The 13,773-nt window shown below is 42.6% G+C and overlaps 1 pseudogene; it reads right to left on the reverse strand.

Moving 5' to 3' along the window:
- Positions 1-10,700: 10,700 nt before the first annotated feature.
- LOC112860823 (NADH dehydrogenase [ubiquinone] 1 subunit C1, mitochondrial pseudogene) lies at positions 10,701-11,409 on the reverse strand (annotated as a pseudogene).
- Positions 11,410-13,773: the final 2,364 nt, after the last annotated feature.

Consider the following 13,773-nt stretch of genomic DNA (forward strand, 5'->3'; position numbering starts at 1 on the left):
AGCCCCACCCTGGCAGCGTGAAGCCTGCTTGGGATTCTCTCTCTCTCTGCCCCTCCCCCACTCACTCTCACTCTCTTTCTAAAATAAATAAACTTAAAAAAAAAACAAAGAGGGGCGCCTGGGTGGCGCAGTCGGTTAAGCGTCCGACTTCAGCCAGGTCACGATCTCGCGGTCCGTGAGTTCGAGCCCCGCGTCAGGCTCTGGGCTGATGGCTCGGAGCCTGGAGCCTGTTTCCGATTCTGTGTCTCCCTCTCTCTCTGCCCCTCCCCCGTTCATGCTCTGTCTCTCTCTGTCCCAAAAATAAATAAAAAACATTGAAAAAAAAATTAAAAAAAAAAAAAACAAAGAGTCATTCAGTGGGTTGATGAAGACGAGAGCCTGGCTGGGAGGAGAAGTTGTGTAGAGAACGGAGGATGAGGGAATAGAATGAAAAAGACAATTTCTTTGCTCTAAAGGAAAACAAAGAAATGGAAAAATAGCTAGAGGGGCATGGAACTGAGGAATCTACTTAAATGGGTCATATTGAGGCAAATCAATATGTTGATTGGAATGATCCAGCGAGGAAGAAATTTATGCCAAGGAGGCAAGAGCTTGAGTAGGGACAGATGATTGGCTGGAGAGCACAAGAGAGGGTCTGGCTTTGGAGAAGAGCAGGTTGAGAAGGCAAACTATCAGTTGTGGGTTTTCACACAGGTTCTGAATTCAGTGGTGGGAAGATGAGGTAGTTCTCATCTAATTGTATGTATTTTCTCAGTGAAGTATAAAATGAGGTCGCAAGCTGAAAGTGAAGAAAAAAGTTTCCTGTAGGTTTGAGGAGGAAGGAGAAGTTGCCACAAAGTCTCCTTGAGAAGAGGGGACTTGATTTACCAGGGAAATGTGACCATTTAAAAGCTATCTTACACATTTTTTAAGAAAAAAAAAAAACATGCAGCAGGATTGTTTGATTTTCTTCTCCCAGTTTCTGCTGCTGGAATGCAGCCATGTAGCAGGCAGACAGTTGGGTTTAATGAGGGTTGGGGTTTTGCCAGGTTAATTAAATGGCGGGAGAGATAGGAGGCCCAGGGTGTTTGTAGCAGTGAGGCTGATGTGCTGGACCATGGGCTCTGAGTCCAGGGAAGTGTATGGTGTGTGTATGCATGCATGCGTGAGTGCATGCACACGTGTCCTGGGGATTAGAGGGCCACGTGGTTTTGAAGCATAGCTGGAGTGGGGAAACTCAAATGAGTGAATCAGGAGGTGAAGAGGTGGTGGCCAAGAATGGGCAGGGTGTTGAAACAGAGAATTTGGAGATGGTGTGCTTAACGGTGAAGACAGAGTCAAGGCTATGCCAGAGGGGGCAGATGGTGGAGGTGGGGTGGAGAAAGTGGCCACTGGAGTTAGAGGCCAAGAAACCAGAGGCTAGAGTTCTCCTCTCTTTTCCCATCAGACATCACGCACGGGGTTTGTGTCTCATTGGTCCATGGTAATTGTTGACTAAATGTTGGGCATGAGGCCAGGTACAAGTGAACAAGGAGCAGGATGGAGGGAGGGGAAGTAAGAGAGATAAGAGTAGTCTCTACATGATCACCTATCCCCTTGGTTCTGCCTAGAATGCTGCCATTTATAGGTGTTTAATATATTCTAATGGAGTAACCCGAGGCCCATGGGAAGACATATTTGACTCAGTTCAATCTGAGCAATGTTTATTGAGAACCTTATATCTTTAGAATGGCAGACTCTGTGCTGAGAGTACCTTGGAAAGGTTATAATCAAGTTGGAGAGAGGGCATAAACCATTCGTTAAACTGCCAGGCAGTTTCTGCTAAGTGCCAAACAGTGAATTAATACATTGCTTTGCCTCCTCTTTTCAGAGAAGGGAATTTCTTAAGAGGTCTGTTTGAAATTGTAGGGTCTCAGGAAAGCCTGCTATAATACATTGTGGAGATGAGACTGAAAGGGCCCCAAAACAGACAACTTGCAAATAGATAACATGGTTTGTTTGGTAGTTTTCACCTTCCCTCAAATGCCATCAATCTTTATTCCTGAAGCAGAACTGTTACAAATGAAGTCTTTCCCCTTGTGTATAATCCTACTGATTCCTCATAAAATTGTCCTATTTCCCTCTATATTAGGGTTTTCCAGAGAAACAGAACCAATAGGATACACAAATGCATGCACGTACACAAATTTATTTTAAGCAATTGGCTTGTGCAAATGAACCCCATGGGACAGACTTGTAGGGTGGAAATCCTGTTACGAAGTGATGATGTCTGGAGTCCAAATTCCACAGGGCAGCAGGCCAGAAATTCAGGCAGGGTTTCTGTTTTGCAGTTTTGACAATTTCTTCTGCTTTGGGAAACCTTAGTTTTTCTCTTAAGGCCTTCATCTGACTGGATGAGGCCAACCTACATGACAGAGAACACTGTGCTTTACTGAAAGTCTACTGATTTAGGTGTAAATCTCATCTAAAAACTACTTTACAGCAATCTCTAGATTGGTGTTTGACCAAACCACCATAGCCTACTCAAGGTGACACATAAAATTGACCATCGCACTGGCCTAGAAGATAATCAACACTAAAGGAATTTAATTCATCTGGTTTTTTTCTGTGGAATGTTTATAGTCTATCAAATATATAATTTTTGTGAAAGTCTTATCTGAACTATTATTCTTTCAGCTTCTTGCTAATAGGTACTATTTTCCATTCCTCTTTCCATCATTTCCCCAAACTTAGCCAGTATTGTATACTGGTGTATTATCAGGTCCTGTGCTGATGCTTCACATGCATTAACTTAGCTATTCTGCAGAACAATCCCCATTGGACTGCTACATCATTGTTATCATCTCACAGGGAGCAAAGAGGCTCAGAGAGGGTAAGTTACATGCACACACACACACACACACACACACACACACACACACAGCTGGAAGTAATGAGGCAGAGTGGCGCTAAGGCTGGCTATTGTTCCCTGCAGAGTACCTGGTGTTTCTCCAAGATTCCCTCTGCCATGAAGGCCCTGCTTTCCATCTGGGGCAGCCACTTCTCTCCAGAGCCAGCTCCTGCCCCACAGCCTCTGAGAGGCCTTTTCTGCTGTGCTCTTCCTTAGGAAGAAGAGCTGATGGGAGCCAGCTGATGGGAGCCAGATGAGGGGGTCTCTACTTCACCAGGACATCAGGGGGAACACCAGGGAGTTCCCACGGCAGGGAACTGATGAAGCTACACCTTATCCTAATCTTCAAAGCCAGAATGGCTGTCATTCACACAGAACTACCTATAGTAGAGGGGCACCTGGGTGGCTCAGTCGGTTAAGTGTCTGACCGTGACTCAGGTTGTGATCTCACAGTTCGTGAGTTCAAACCCCACTTTGGGCTCTGTGCCAACAGCTCAGAGCCTGGAGCCTGGTTTGGATTTTGTGTCTCCCTCTGCAACCCCACCCCATCTTGTGCTCTCTCTTTCTCTGTTTCAAAAATAAATAAATAAACTTATTTTTTAAAAAAGAGGTACCTGTAGTGTTCGCTGAGCCCTAGGACTGGCCCCCACTGGCACAAGTACTCAGAAATGTTCGTTTTCTGGCAGTGACCCTCTTGAGGGTAGGACCCACATCTTAGGTGTTATTGTATATCTTCATCCTGTGTGGACTGACACAGCTCTGCTTAATGTTTTTGTTTGCTTGTTTTTTAGCAACAATGTATTTTTTTAATTTTATTTTTTATTTTTTAAAATTTACATCCAAATTAGTTAGCATATAGTGCAACAATGATTTCAGGAGTAAATTCCTTAATGCCCCTTACCCATTCAGCCCATTCCTCCTCCCACAACCCCTCCAGTAACCCACTGTTCGTTTTCCATATTTAAGTCTCTTATGTTTTGTCCCTCTCCCTGTGTTTATATTATTTTTGCTTCCCTTCCCTTATGTTCATCTGTTTTGTCTCTTGAAGTCCTCATATGAATGAAGTCATATGATTTTGGTCTTTCTCTGACTGACAAATTTAACTTAGCATAATACCCTCCAATGCCATCCACGTAGTTGCAAATGGCAAGATTTCATTCTTTTTGATTGCCGAGCAATACTCCATTGTGTGTGTGTGTGTGTATGTATATATATATCACATCTTCTTTATCCACTCATCCCTCAATGGACATTTGGTCTCTTTCCATACTTTGGCTATTGCTGATAGTGCTGCTATAAACATGGGGGTGCATGTGTCTCTTCGAAACAGCACACCTGTATCCCCTGGATAAATGCCTAGTAGTGCAATTGCTGGGTCGTAGAGTAGTTCTATTTTAGTTTTTTGAGGAACCTCCATACTGTTTTCCAGAGTGGCTGCACCAGCTTGCATTCACTACTCTGCTTAATGTTTGTTGGACAAAAGGATTTAAAAAAAAAAAAGAATAAATGAAGATGTATTTTTTGAAGTTGGCAAGATTATTTCATTTCTTTCTTCATCCATACACATATATTTACTAAGTATCTACTATGTGTCAGTGGCCGTATAGACAGTGGTGCTACAAAGACATGTGAAATTTTTCTAATTCTGGTCCCTAGGAGAAATTCACTTATTCTTTTCTACTCTTCTATACAGAGAGGAAAAACAACAGCCATACAGCAAGCTGGTTCCTTAATGTAGCCTACTAGGTTTCCTGGGGTTTCATCCTTCCAGGCTCCTAATTACCTAACATGTTCAAAACAGAAGAGTCTTTTTATGTACGCCAGGGGAAGGAATTTATAAACACTGACATTCCTGGAGTGTGGAAAACTCAGATGTCAGAATGCCTTCTTCACTGCATGTTTCCCATCTGTTTGCTTTTCTACAGCATCTACTCCTTTGCCAAACCCACCTCCCTCTACTCCACCAGGACAGAGCCCAGGTTAGACTGCCAGCCAGAGCTCCTTTCCTCCTGGGGCATCTTTCCCTCCCCACTGGAGCAGAAAGTAGTGCTAATTGGGCCCTGGGAAGTCATCAACAGGAGTCTCATGGCTCATCTGTGAAACGCAAAGTGAATTGGTTCTTCTGGACAGTTCCTAAGTGGCTTGGTGCGTGTGACCTCCCTAATGACTCAGATGTCCTGGGCTATGTGGAATTCTGAGGACTCCAGCTATTAAAGCAATTGTAAAGTACTCTTTAGATACTTGGATGCATGATGCATTTTGTGTTACTGTTTTCTTGGGCCATCAGCTTGTGCTCATTCTACTGAGCATGCCCAATTGAAGAAGAACATTCTGCCCCATTTTCAGGGCTGTTGAAATGGAGAGAAGCCTGAGAAACTAAGAAAACTACAGTGCCAAATAAATGGGAGTGCCGTGGAAAAGCTCAGTAATACTAAGAAGAGTCCATCATTTCTGTTGGTAAGTAGAAATCACTTAATATGGATAGATGGGTTTATCATGTCAAAGGGATCTATGGTTTGTATCCCAGACATTGCTAATGGTCGGAGGATGCATAATTACTCAGCATCTCTGAAATGTGCCCACCTCATTATTTAGGCTATGTGTCATCTGACAATATCTCAAAGGGTCATTGCAATGTACATGATATATGTGTGTGGCAGTGCCTGCATGGGCTGGGCCCACGGAGGATGCCTAGTGGCTGATTGTGGGAGCATCTGAGTGTGATCAACACATGCCCCTCATAGAGTAAAGAGCTCATCAGAGAAGCCCATCCATCAGCTCACATGGCTGGGGTGGTGTAGTTGCCAGAGTCCAATCAGGAACACAGAGCCCACTCTGAGTATTTACAACAGGGAAGGTTTATGCTGTGATAGAGGAGCTGACTGAGAGAGGCATGAGGTAACACAGAGATGACCCACAATGGGAGGTGATTACCATGGTGGCTGCAGGGACAAAGGGAGGACATGGCCTTCCCCAAGCCCAGGGGTCTCCTTGCAGGATCTGGGAACATGGTGAGCCAGGAAGGCAGGAACTGGAGCCACAGAGGAGACATAGCTGCCATCAGAAGGAAGGGAGAATGAGAAGAAATACCCTGCCTCCTCACTGCCTTCTTCCACACTCCAAATCCAGCCAGTAGCTGGGCTGACCTGGGGGTCTGAGATATGCATCCTTTAGGGATGAACCTGCCACCCCACCCCAGAGAGAGCAGAGGAGAAGGTGGGGTGGTGGTGAGGAGTAGAACTGAGGGTAAGCAAGCCCAAGCCCCAGGCTGCCAGGTGGGCCTCAGATCCTGCCTCACTGGTAAAGGAACCAGATGAATGGTCTTGCTCGGAGGTCTTCATCTGGGGTGACAGTCCATTTCCCACTGTCTCCCCCTGTCTTGTCCTTGTCCCCAGCCTCCCCATCTCTATTTCCCAAATGTCTCTGAGGTTTTCTGCTCAAGATGGGTCATCCTTCTGTGTACAGATGTGAAAGGAGGAGGCACAGGCCTTCAGCCTGTTGCCATTGTGATTGCTGTTTAAATGCCTGGGCACAAGCAGTGCCTGGGCTGACCAAGTGCAGAGGGAAACCAGGGTAACACCACCACTTCTGCCACTCTGCCTGGAACTAGGTGGAAATTGCTCACAGGGTCTCTCGGGGAGCCCCAGGTGCTCTGGCACAGAGCCTGGCCATGAGCTGGGAGATCAGGAGAGTCCCCTGCCCCTTACCCCCTACGTTAATTCTTGAAGCTCCAGCTTCAAACTCAGACTTGACCCAGGGAAAGCTGAGAACAGGACATTCCTTAGGGTTTTCTGGTAGCTCATTTGCTATTTTTCTCAAGAGTCCTTTTCCATCATCTGCCATGTTAAACTTCATGTTTATAAATTCTCCCCTTACTATCAAGTGATGGCTCAGCAGGAAGGAGGTCCTAGAGGGTGTAGGTGGATTTACCCCTTGCTAGCTGGCTGTGGCAGGATTCCCTCACCACACTTCCACTCCCAGTAAACCAGGCTGGCTTTGCCTTGTGTATAAACTGCTGTGTATCCACTATAAGTAAGGAATAAACATTAAAACTGCTTAACTGTGTTTATCAAGGATTATGATTTGTAAGGAATTGAGCCACAGTGAACACAATTTACTCTGATTCATAATAAATTCATAACATCTTAAAAAATTCACAGACTCTGGGATTAGGACGTGGACATACATTTGATGCTACCATTCAGCCCACTACACTGGCTAATTCTTTTATCTGTTTGTCTTATCACAGAATGAGCCCTCCCATGCATAAACTTTGCTGCTTTCTAAATTTCCTGAGGTTTCAAGTTTTGTTTCCATTCCTTCCCTTTGTTAATGACCTAAATAGAAACATGATTCATACTGACTTCTTCCTTGGTGTTTAATCTTGCATTATGAAAATAAACACTTTCCCTGATGCCCTTAACACTAGTTCTGACTTTTTAAGAATCCCAGGTTTGTGTTTACAAGAATATACCTGCTAGATTCAAGTCAATGTCTCTAAAAGTCTGAGTAAAACTTCTGTGACTGGTGTATCAATAAAATCAGCAAGAAATTGGCCCTGATTTTCCTTAATTCACTTTGTTATCCAGGACCAACTGAGATCTCCTTCAAAATCAGAGCTGATTCTCATCTTTCAAGGAATTCTGCAGGCCTTTAAGAGTTTTAGAGAAGTCCTTGGGGCACCTGGGTGGCTCAGTCGGTTGAGCATCTGAGTCTTGATTTTGGCTCAGGTCATGATCTCATGGTTCGTGATCTCATGTTTCGGGATTGAGCCTCATGTGGGGCTCTGCGCTGACAGCATGGAGCCTACTTGGGCTTCTCTCTCTCTCCCTCTCTCTCCCCCTCCCCCACTCATGCTCCCCCCACCTTCAAAATAAATCAATAAACTTAAAAAGAAAATCTATGAGTTCCAGAGAAGATCTCTGTGGCCTGAAACATGCTACACATAAAACAGGCTGACATTATTCCTGTTTTTTTCTCGAGGTTGTCAGGAAAAACAAATTAGAAAAATGTGTTGATTTATTTCTCTGCTCTTTTAGGGTTATATTTTTGTTTAAAGTCATGGATCTTTTCTGTTTCTACACTAAACAAATGCCTTCATTTGCCATCCTGGAAAGTTGGATTATAGTAAGATTTCATCTCTTTGTGTTATCAGGCCAAATTGTACCAAAAAAAGAGACTTTTTAGTGGATCCTTCTCAGTGAATGACTGCCTGCCTCTGGAATGCTTAGAAATTCCAGACTGTTCTAAAAATAAAAGAAAGTCTTAAGAGATTTCTCCTCTCCCTCCCTGAGGTTTACAGATTCAGAGGTAGAGGGGAAAAAGGGGAGTTTTCCCTCCTCACTCATCTTTCTAACCATCAAAAGGAGTCTTATTCTGCTCCTTGAAAACCTGATAGGCAAGACTTAGTTCTGGGTGTGCAGGGTGAAATTTTTTCCACTGCTTTTATTTTAATGAGTTGGACATTAGCCAGTTTGCTGAATTTTTCGGGGAGGAGAAGGAACACCTATGATTGCCTGTAGACTTTGTTTCTCAAGCGTTTTTTTTTTTTTTCTTTTCTGAAGGTGAGAATAGTAATGTTGTGATATTTGTCCACTGTTAATTTCCACTTGGGTCAATCCAATATTAGAAACAGAGTTCCAGGCCCAGCAAGAACCTCGTTCTCTGAGCAGCAGCTTTGGCTCCAGCCCCTTCTCCACAGCCCCATGAAGAGCCAGTACAGCTAACCACCCGCCGTACCCCCAGTTCTGTGGTGTGAAGGTCACGTCACCACACTGTCCTGGCCACAGTCATTGTGGGAGAGCTGTGGGACATTTGTACAGTAGTTCCAGGAGCCCCTTTCCTCGTCATCTTCATAGCGGCAGCAGCCTAGAACTTTTGAGGAAGACATACTTTTTAATTTTTCTCCAAGTTTCAAGACTTTTGTCACTTGTGGAAACTACAGATGGGATAAGGAAGGATTTGTGGTTCTGGCTCCTATCACCCGGCCAGAGTCAAGGCTGGGAAGGGCTGGGGCAGGGGCAGAATCAGTGGTTTCCAGGGTTGTAGGAGACCTAGACCTGTCCAGACCCAGCATGTCTTTCCTGTGGCATTTGGGCTGGCAGAGGACCAGAGTGGAGTGGGGTCAGGTGCACAGGCCCTGGGGACTGTTAGCAGCTTTTCAGACCCCTGTCCCAGGTTCTAGGCCTGGTGTGGCACCAGCCGCGTAGCCGCCTGCCAGGACTGAGAGCCTTTGCACGTCTGAGCCTGCACTTCTTCGGAAGAATCACGATGATTTTTAGGGTCTGTTCCAGGTCCAGTGAACAAAATCTAAATAAGCAAAACAAACAAAGCCTTCCTTGTTTATCTTCAAAGAAGCAACTGATGTTTTCTATCCAACCCAACTTACCGTTTCGTGCTACTGTTAGGCCCTAAAATAGTGCCTTTTATTTTGGGAGATGAACAAACAGTTCAGTTTGACCAGAGCCTGGGAAGGGAGAAAGAGAGCCACCAACAGGAAACGTGACCTGAAAGGAAGGCTGAAATGGGTCCATGAAGGCAGACTGCTCGCGGATGTGGGCATGAGGAACCACTGGCCTTGACACCATGCATCGGAGGATCCCTCTCTGGTCCTCCTCCAGTACTTCCTGTCCCAAGCGCACAGGGAGGCTGTGGAACTAACCTCCTCCAACTTCACTCTCTATAGCGTGTTTACGATACTTGAGAATTCACCACCCAGATGTCCCCGGGGACTCCTTTGTGGCCGCCTCCTCAGATGTGTCAGAGCATACAATTTGTGGAGCTGTTCCGCCTAGCGGTGGTCAAGGGCAGCTGTTCTCAGGGGCGGGGAATGGACAAGAAAGCTGGAATATCCACAGGCCTAAGTGTGGGGCTCCTGATAACGTGTGAGGGAGCCAAGGGTGGGACAAGAACACGGGCAGCTGCCGATGTCTGTGGTGACCAGAACCCCAATGAGTTAGAGATGTCTACACAACATACTACAGGAGTCCAACGATTCACAAACAAATATATGATGTTATAAGAAATAGTGATGGTGATGAACACTGTAAAGCAAAATAAAGCAGGTTAAGGGGGTAGAGTGTGTGTGTGTGGGAGGGGCCTTTTAGAAAGGGAGGTCAAGAAAGTCATGGTGGCATTTAAGCAGAGACCCAAATGAAGTGAGGAAGTAAGGGGACAGGGACATTCTGGCAGGTGCCTGGAATAGCAGTAGGAAAGTCCTCAGGGATAGAGACGAAGTTGCACAGATACATAGGACAGGCTGATAGGTCAGACCGTTGTGGACTATAAGGATTTTTTTGTTTGTTTTGTTTTGTTTTGCTTTGTTTTTGACTATAAGGATGTTTATTCTGAGAATATTGGGAAACCATTGCAGAGTTCTGGGCAGGAGACGATGTGATTTGATTTACTCTTGAAAAACAAGGGTAGAATAACAAGGGTGGAAACAGGAAGACAACTAGGTAGGATGTTATACAGCATTCTTTTTTTTTTTTTGGACTTTTTCTAATTTATTTTAAAAATTACTTATTTTTTAAAATTGTGGTAAAATCTATGTAACATAAAATTGACCTGCTTAAAAGTTACAGTTCAGTGACATCAAGAACATTCACACTGTTATGCAGTCACTATCCACCTCCAAAACTTTTCTCATCTTATAAGACCAAAAATCTATACACATTAAACAATAACTCCTCATTTCCCCCTTCCTTCAGCCTCTGGCAACCACCCTTGTACTTTCTGTCTTATGAATTTGACTTATTTTATTTTATTTAAGAATACGGAAGTATTTTTGTTTTTTCATTTAATGATGCAAAACACAAATGCTGATTTGACATACAGTCACATATAACTTTTTCTCTCATATTTACAACTCAACAGATTGGTGAATCCAAAGAAACTGGTATAATCACTATATAGAGCATACTGTGTTAGTATTTCAGAAGTTTATTCCAGCCCATTTCTTCTCTGATACTCTAAAACACCTTCATTATGTTGTTTGATGAGATAGATTCACAAGAAGATGGAGGTGCCCAAGGTCAGTCCAACTTGCAGCCAGTCAGGTCTGTTATGTGGTGGCTCCCAAATGTAGAACTTTGATTGCACTGCAGAGCTGTTTGGGAGACTTGGCTAGAGCCAGCAGCTTGGAGAAGAGGCACAAATATGTAGCTGGTGCCAACTTGCTGGGCCAGGCTCCTGAATTTGATTACTTTAGATACCTCATAAAAGTGCAATCACACAGTATTTGTCTTTTTGTGACTAGCTTAGTTCACTTAACATAGTATCCTCAAGGTTCATCCATGTTGTAGCATGTGTCAGAACTCCCCCCCCCCTTTTTTAGGCTGAATAATATTCCATTGTATGTATATATTATATTTTGCATATCCATTCATCCATCAATGGATACTTTAGTTGCTTCCACCTTTTGGTTATTGTGAATAATACTACTAGGAACATGAGTGTACAAATGGCTCTTAAAATGTACCTCGTTGTGCAATAGCTGCTTTCAATCCTCTGGGGCATATACTCAGAAGTAGAATTGCCATATCATATGGAGGGTAATTCTATTTTTAATTTTTTGGGAGAAACCACACACATCCTACCAACAATGCACTAGAGTCTGTTTTCTTCACTTCCTTTTCACACTTGTTATTTTCTTTTTTCTTTTTTGGGTAACGGTCATCTTAATGGGTGTGAAGTAGCACCTCATTGTGGTTTTGAGTTGCATTTCTATAATGGTTAGTAATGTTGAGTATCTTTTCATGTGCTCGTTGGCCATTTGTATATTTTCTATTTCTATATATTTTTTTAAATTATTTTTAACGTTTATTTATTTTTGAGACAGATAGAGACAGAGCATGAACGGGGGAGGGGCAGAGAGAGAGGGAGACACAGAATCCGAAACAGGCTCCAGGCTCTGAGCCATCAGCCCAGAGCTGGACGTGGGGCTCGAACTCATGGACCGCGAGATCGTGACCTGAGCTGAAGTCGGACGCTTAACTGACTGAGCCACCCAGGCGCCCCTCTATATTCTTTATATTCAAGTCCTTTGCCCATTTTTAAAATGGGTTGTTAGTTTTTGTTGCTGTTGAGTTATAGTTCTATTTTTATTCTGGATATTAATCCATTATCAGATATGTGATTTGCAAATATTTTCTCCCATTTTGGAGATTGACTTATTACCCTTTGATGTGTCCTTTGATGCACAAAAGTTTTTAATTTTGATAAAGTCGAATTTGTCTATTTTTTCTTTTAAAATCTGTATTATATTCAAGAAATCATTGCAAAATCCATGAAGCTTTCCTCTATGTTTTCTTCTAAGAGTTTTACAGTTTTAGCTCCTTTGCTTAGATCTTTGAACATTTTGAGTTAATTTTTTGTATATGATGTTAGGTAAGGGTCCAACTTCATTCTTTCACACGTGAATATCCAATTTTCTCAGAACTACTTGTTGAAAACACTGTCTTTTCCTATAAATGGTCTTGGCACCCTTATTAAAAGTTATTAGACCCTATATGTGAGTTTGTTTCTGAGATCTCTATTCTACTTCATTAGGCTATTATCTATCTTTATGCCAAGACTATACTGTCTTTCACTACTGTAGTGCTGCAGTCAGTTTTGAAATCAGGAAGTATCGGTCCTCCAACTTTGTTCTTTTTCAAGATTGTTTTGGTTATTTGGGAGTCCTTTAGATTCCATATGAATTTTAGAATAGATTTTTCTACATCTGAGAAAAATATCATTGGGATTTTATTAGGGATTGTATTGAATCTGTAGATTGATTTGGATATTATTGATGTTTTAATAATATTAAGTCTTTTAACCCATGAACATGTCTTTCCATTTATTTATGTCTTCTTTAATTTCTTTCAGCACTGTTTTGTAGTGTTCAGTGTATAAGTCTCCTTAATTAATACCTAAATACCTTATTTATTTATTCTTTTTTTAAAAAAGTTTATTTTTTTAAAGTTTATACACTTCCAGTGCAGAGCCTGATGTGGGGTTCGAACCCATGAGCCAAGGATGCTTAAGTCAGACTCTTAACCAACTGAGCCACCCAGGCACCCCTATTTATTCTTTTGAATGTTATTATAATTGGAATTGTTCTTTAATTTCCTTTTGAGTTATTCATTTTTAACATATAGAAATGCAAGCTGATTTTTGTGTGTTAACTTTGTATCCTGCAACTTTGCTGAATTTGTTTATTCTAACAGATTTTATTTTGTATGTAGCATCTTTAGGGTTTTTTACATATAATTTTATATTATCTGCAAACAGACATAGTTTTACTTATTTCTTTCCAATTTGGATGTCTGTTATTTATGGTCTAATGTTACTGCAAAATTCTATCCAAAAAACTATAAGAATTTTAATGGAGGCTGGGAAAGTGAGAAATGGTTGGATTGAGGACACATTTTGCTGCTAGAACAAATAGAATTGTTTGGCTTGGATATGGTTGTGGGAGAAAGAGAGGAGTTAAGAATGACTTCTAGGTTTACAGACGGAATAACTGGTTGAACCATTGTGGTGCCATTGGTAGTTGGGGGAGTATATGCTTGGGAGAGGCCATATTAAATGTGGCCATGGATGTGGACAACATACATAAAAGCAAGAGAATATGGTAGGAAGAGGTCAGAAGACAGACTTTTGGGGCAAGCTCACATTTAGAAAAGGAGTAGAAGAAAAGGAATCAGAAAGGAAGGCAATGAAGAAGCAACTGAAGGGGTAGAAAAAGAACAAGGAGAGTCAGAGAAACAAAAAGGAGAAAGTTGCAAGAAAGTGGCTTTGGTTAACTGTGCAACAAATTGGGGAAGGAAGATGAGGACTCAGCAAGGACCTTTTACATGAGTGTCATTGGTGACCTCCAACACAGTATTTGCAGTAGAATGGGGAAGGCCTCCACCCATGTG

Source organism: Puma concolor, chromosome A1, assembly GCF_028749965.1.
Source record: "Puma concolor isolate L17-30 chromosome A1, mPumCon1.1.hap2, whole genome shotgun sequence".
Lineage (NCBI taxonomy): Eukaryota > Metazoa > Chordata > Mammalia > Carnivora > Felidae > Puma > Puma concolor.